This window comes from Caenorhabditis briggsae (assembly GCF_000004555.2).
Source record: "Caenorhabditis briggsae complete genome, chrIV, whole genome shotgun sequence".
NCBI lineage: Eukaryota > Metazoa > Nematoda > Chromadorea > Rhabditida > Rhabditidae > Caenorhabditis > Caenorhabditis briggsae.
The window spans coordinates 2,832,422-2,838,421 of record NC_013487.2 but is presented as its reverse complement, the minus strand read 5'-3'; positions in this window follow the sequence as shown (position 1 = coordinate 2,838,421).

Below are 6,000 nucleotides of genomic sequence, written 5' to 3'. Positions count from 1 at the left end.
AATAATAATGTATGTGGGTAATTCAAAATTTCAGGAATTCAGAAAGTCCGAGTATTTATTATTGTTGTGCGAAAAAATTGGAGCGAGAGAGTATTTTTTGCAGTCTGAATACGGTAGGCACCTCGAAGCGACAAGCCTAAATAGCACATAGTCGATGGAGACGCAGAGAAATATTTCGATTAACTGTCTGCGTCTCAACTCCAATTTTTTCGGACAACAATAATAAAAAACTCGGAAATGCAGAAATTCGAAAATTAGGGATTTTACGTTAGATATTCGAGACTTCAGAAAATCAAACAATTGTATTCTTTTTCAAGAAACATTTATTCTGTCATGTAGAAACTCGGAAATTCAAAAAATCGGATATCTTTTTTCTAAAAAAAGCGACAAGACTTAACAGAAATTATCAGAAAATTGAAAAAAAAGTTTTATCAGAAATGGGCATCAAATAGATGTGGGCTTCTATTGGAGAAATCCCATTATCTAGAAATTCCCATATTAGTAAAATTCAAAATCTAAAAATCGAAATACTTGGAAGTTTCGGGCACTCGGAAAAGTGGAAAATTTAGACATTATAAATTCGAGTGTAAGATACAGTGAACGGAAGCCAGGAGGTTGAGCCCCCGATAGGGGGCTCAAACCGACTGGTATTGTCTATTCAAAATAATCGCGCGGGTGAACGAGTGAAAAAACGTGTAGAGAGTCTCCAAAGCTGTAGAGGCGCTGTAGAGACGCAGACATTTTTACTCGTTCAATCGCGCGATTATTTTGAATAGACAATAGTGACTAGTTGAAACAATAAAGTTCGAGATTACTGTAACAGGCCGAACGTTACGTTTATTGAATTGAGCAATAGTCTTTTCTAATTTAGTGCCCGTGTGGAACAGTGAATTTTAAGATTACGGTATTCAGAAGATTCCAATAATTTAAACCGAACAATTTACTCAAATCAGTAATTAAGACTTGTCAGTTCAATTCACTGACTATGTGGAACAGTAGAGTTTGCGATTACTGTAGTGTCCTGAATTTTTTGATTATTGAATTCAGCATTAAACTTGCCTAACTTAGTGCCTATGTGGAAAAGTGAAGATTATTGTAGCGAAAAATAACAAAAACCTGCAAAACCACCAATTTACATTTGTTCGAGCATGTTGACGTTAAGCCTGACTAATATACTGGTCGAAAAAAAGTGAGGCTGAAGATTACTGTAGAAGCATTACCCATTTATTAAGTTCAACATTAAGCTTGTTTTTATGTTAGTGCCCATGTGAAACAGTGGACTTAAAAATTGCTGTAGCAAAAAATTCCAACTTCTATTTTTATTGTACCAATAATTTAACAGTTAAACACTGTGATGTTTGAGATTACTGTATCAACTTAACACTGGGAACTACTTAATTCAGAATCAAGCTAGTCTAATTCAGTGTCCCTATCGAACAGTGGAATTTAGGATTACTGTAGCTGACCCCTAGAGCATTCTCAAAACAACTCAACAATAAAAAAATGGTCTTTGCAGCGCATCCATCAGCTCATATTTTTCAGATTCCTTCTGACAAACTCATAAATCACACTCTCTCGGAAATGTTGCCGCTGCTCTCCAACTGCTCCCAATACTCACAACCATTATTCTTCTTCCCTTGAAGCTGCTCCTCTGGCTCCCTGGCGCCCGGGGAACATAATTAATCAAACAAATCCGCCAAATATCCACCCCATCACTGCTCTTTTCCAGTGCAGCCAGTAAACACACACAAATCGGAACCGGACGAGAGAAGATTGATGAATGAGTGTGTGTGTGTCGGTGTCGGCGGTAAAAGTGTTTGATGTTGTTAAAGACAGGGGACAGATCTCTTCTTAAGTGTCTTCAAACCGAAGGTGTCGACATGTACAAACATTCTGAAGGCAAACGAAGAGGGATAGATAAGAAGAGGAGCGGTGTGGGGTGCCTATTTTATTATCTCTTTAATTAATCTAACAAGCGATGCGCCTCCTTCCTATCTCATCCCCATTTATTCTTCTTCAGCGGCCTCCTGTCAGAAGACGAAGATATATGTGGGTACCTAGGAGAAGAAGAAGACGAACTAAAGAAAACGATATATATGAGAAAATAAGGGGAAAACGAAGAAGACAGCTGTGGGAGGGGGGAGGGGTTGGCTCGTAAAACCATCTCACGATGAGTTATTTTATAGTCGTTGAAGGAGGCAGAAGAAGAAGACTTCTGGCGGTCGGCGGGCTTTCGGGAGGATGATGTGAGTGTTTTATGGCTCTCTTACAGAGACGATGAGAAATGGTTTTGAAGAATTTTTCGAAAATGTTACTTTTTTCGAAAAAATAGAAGAAGAAGAAGCTATTGTTTTCAGTTTTCAGGGGGACTTGAACGGGCAGAGATGTTTTAGAGCATTTAGGACCGTAAACTGATTGGTGGGTCAGACTTTAAAAAATCATACTGTTTTAAGTGGAGAATTTAACATTATTTATTTTTAGCAGCTTGTACTCAAAACCGTAACAATTGCTGGTTCGTGAAAAAGTCTGAAAATTGATTTAAAAAAACTGAAGACCTGATACGTTTTCTGGGTTTGACTCAAAAATAGAACAATTTTCAACGGGATCATAGCTCGGCTCAAAATTATAATTTCTTCTCAAACAAAAAGTCAAAATGTTTCACTCAACAAGATCTACAAAATTACACCCGATTTGATAATATTTAAATACTGGGTTTCAAACCCCAGGCCGATTCTCGGGCCCCTGGTCAAAAACTCCTCAATTTGACATAGTCGAGTTGGGTGTCATTTTGTTGACCTTGTCAAAATCTTAATTTTACTTTAAGAGTTATACAGAAATTCCAATTTTGAACCGAGTTAGGAGCCAATTTGCACTTTTTGGAGTAAAGCAAGGAAATGGGAAATGATCGCTAAAGCTCATAGCGAATGTAACACAACTAAAAAATGAGGGAACTAAACTTTGCTTAACCGATCAGTCTATACGCTGCATCTGTAACGGCAAAAAATAATTCTGAAATTTACTGGAAAAAATAAAGAGAGCTAGTTGAACCATCTGTGTCCCTAATTACAATATTGCTCTAAACTCTATGCTTAGAACCACAATCTTTCCTATGGATTGTGAGGATGTTCCAATTTTAGAATTTTCAAGAAAACAACAAAAAAAATATGGTCTCATTAGTTCTCCCCGCTAGTTTATGATCCTAAATGTTCAATTTGAAACATATTTATTTTTTTGATTTCAGACGATGGAGGACAGAAAGTTCTTCGGAGTTTTTCTATAATTACGATATGTATTTTGTCGTGACGGTATACAATAATCGGTATTCCCACAGCGCGTGGCTATCGACGATGAGCCCTAAGTTCAAAATCATTTTTTTCATGTTCCTTCACGAAAAAATGTGAAGCTCCATCTAAAACCATATAACTGATTAAACCATATGAAATATAACTGATTCGACACTTCTGTACTTTGAAAATAAAGCAAATTTGGAGCTGTGATTTTAATTCCAGTCGCCAAACAAACAACGTTGTCTTATTTTACAGAACAATTGGTCAATGAAAAAGAAATTATATTTTTTTCAGCTGATTCAATTCTGAATTCAAAATGACAGTTAAAAATGTCTGAATGAGAGTTAAACATCGCTTACCCGCGTGAATTAATTGTATCAATCATTGAAACTCAAAACGCTCAACCTGAAACAGAGAAAAAACAACTCCTGAAACTTAAAAAAAACAAGTTTAACCGAAGTACAAAGAACGAATCCAAAAGTTTTAAATTCAACTGATATTTATCGAAGTTTTGAGTTATATGCTTTATTTCATCGAAAAGCTGAAACTTAAAATTTCGTATTAAATGATTTGGATTACGGTAGAATTATTCTGCATTGTAAAAAACAATTATAAAAAACTAGCAATCTGTATTTGACTGATACGACTACCAAACAATCCATGTTAAAATTTTGACTCAAAAACAAACTTTTGAAAACAGTAAAAAAAGTTGTGAATTTAAAAAGCATATTCTGGAAGGAGAAAGACAGTATCTTCACACTTAACCTGTTTGGTTGGAATTTATTATAGGATCTTACAAACTTTATAGAAAATTTATAGTTTCTTCTAAATTTCTAACAGTTGCTGTTTGGCCTTACGATGATTTCTGTAAAGACTATTACCTTGACACTAACAACATTCTGGAACAGTATTTTTTCTTGGAAGTAAGAAAAGTCTGCTTGTTTGCACCTTCCTACCGTACCCCAGGCATCTGCAACCGCGTAGCTCAGCTGCGGCATCTCCAATATTGGGAGCACGAGTTCAACTACTCGTTTCCTTGTAATCAATCAAGAATCATGAATAAAATAAATTATCAATTCTGAAAATATTTCAGTTTCACTTTCAAGATGAAACAGGTTTTTTTCAATTTTGTTAATTTTCCGTCTAGGCATGCAGATACAATAACTGTTTGTTTTACTCCGAAGATCTACAGAAATATGTATCATACAAGTGTTTTGTTGTCCCATGGAATCAAAAAAGCAACTGTCACTAACACATTTTCTCTCCGCCTCTGGATCTAATCAAAAGAGTGATCAAGAGGTCAGTTGAGGGGAGATTGATGAGCCGAATGAAATATTTGCTCTCCATCTCCCGAATAAAAAAGGAGGAAAGCATTCTGGAAGACTTTGGATACGAGGGACCGTTTTTTCTGTTTCATGGGATTTATTTAGTGGGTATATAGTTATCAAAGTTTGATGTTTCGTTTCATTTTGCGAACTACAGTAATACTTTCGAAAATATAGATTTCTACTGTAAAGCATGAATACACCTGTTTTAAAATGTTCTGGAAGAAGGATGTTTGGATTGAGATTCCAATCTTTCCTTAACCACAACAATTCAGATACTACAATAATCCTAGTTCTAAATATTTCCAAGCCAATTCCTATGTAGCTGAACATACCGAATCAAAAACAAAATTTCTCCGAAAAACAAGAATTTGAAACGGAAAACTTTTCAAAACTAATTTTGTGTGATCTGATTCTGAAAAAATTCAAAAAAAAAAAATGAAAACCAAATTGATTCAAAACAGGTGAAGCAATAACTATTATCATAATTACTATCCAAAATTGTAAACATTTTGAAACAGGAAAACTTTTTTCATGTTGAATAAGCTTCTGTCTCTTCAAAGTAAACATCTGCCTCAAAAATTTTATTATAAAAAATTGAAAAAGCAAACCTGTTACATGTATTGTCAGCTAATTGAAAAAATAATTACAGTAACCGAAATTTTATATTTAGAAAAAATCGAACCGCATTGGAAGTAGTTATGCTTTATCAAATTCATAACAAGTGAACTTTTCAAAACAGTGATAATTTCTGGCTGAGCAACCAAAAGTAACCCATCAATCACCCTCCATTAAAAATTACTGAAAATCTTAAAACATACCCAGATCGAAACATTTGTATTAACAGAATTTTAGAAGATGTCTAGTTTTTCAGCGATTTGCCGATTTCTGAAAAACACCGTTTTTTAGCTGTTTTTGTACTGAAAATGGGAAAAAATGTGTTTTCAGAAAACTGCAAATAGCTGAAAAACTCTGACTTTTGGAAAAATTCTGTGAATGCAAAGTTTTAAATCTTGATCTGTTTCACACACTCCAAAATTTTCAAATTGATCGGAAACGTGACAGCTAAGCTCCAGTCTCCAAATATGGCGGGAAATCAACTGACATCGATGTCAATATTAAAACCTTAAAACTCTAAAAATACCACTATTCTGAAACCGGAACCATTTACAGATACCCACCAAAGATCCTTGTCTACCAAAAGTAACCCATCAATCACCATCCACTAAAAATCACAAGCGAAAAAAAACCCAGGAGGTGGCACCCGATCATCATCATCTCATCATCACTCTTCAAAAAAATTCCTAACGACAACTGAAAGGAGGCAAAAATAAGGGGAAAAGAAGTGACAGACAATGACAGATCACTCCTGGAAGAGATTCGTTTAT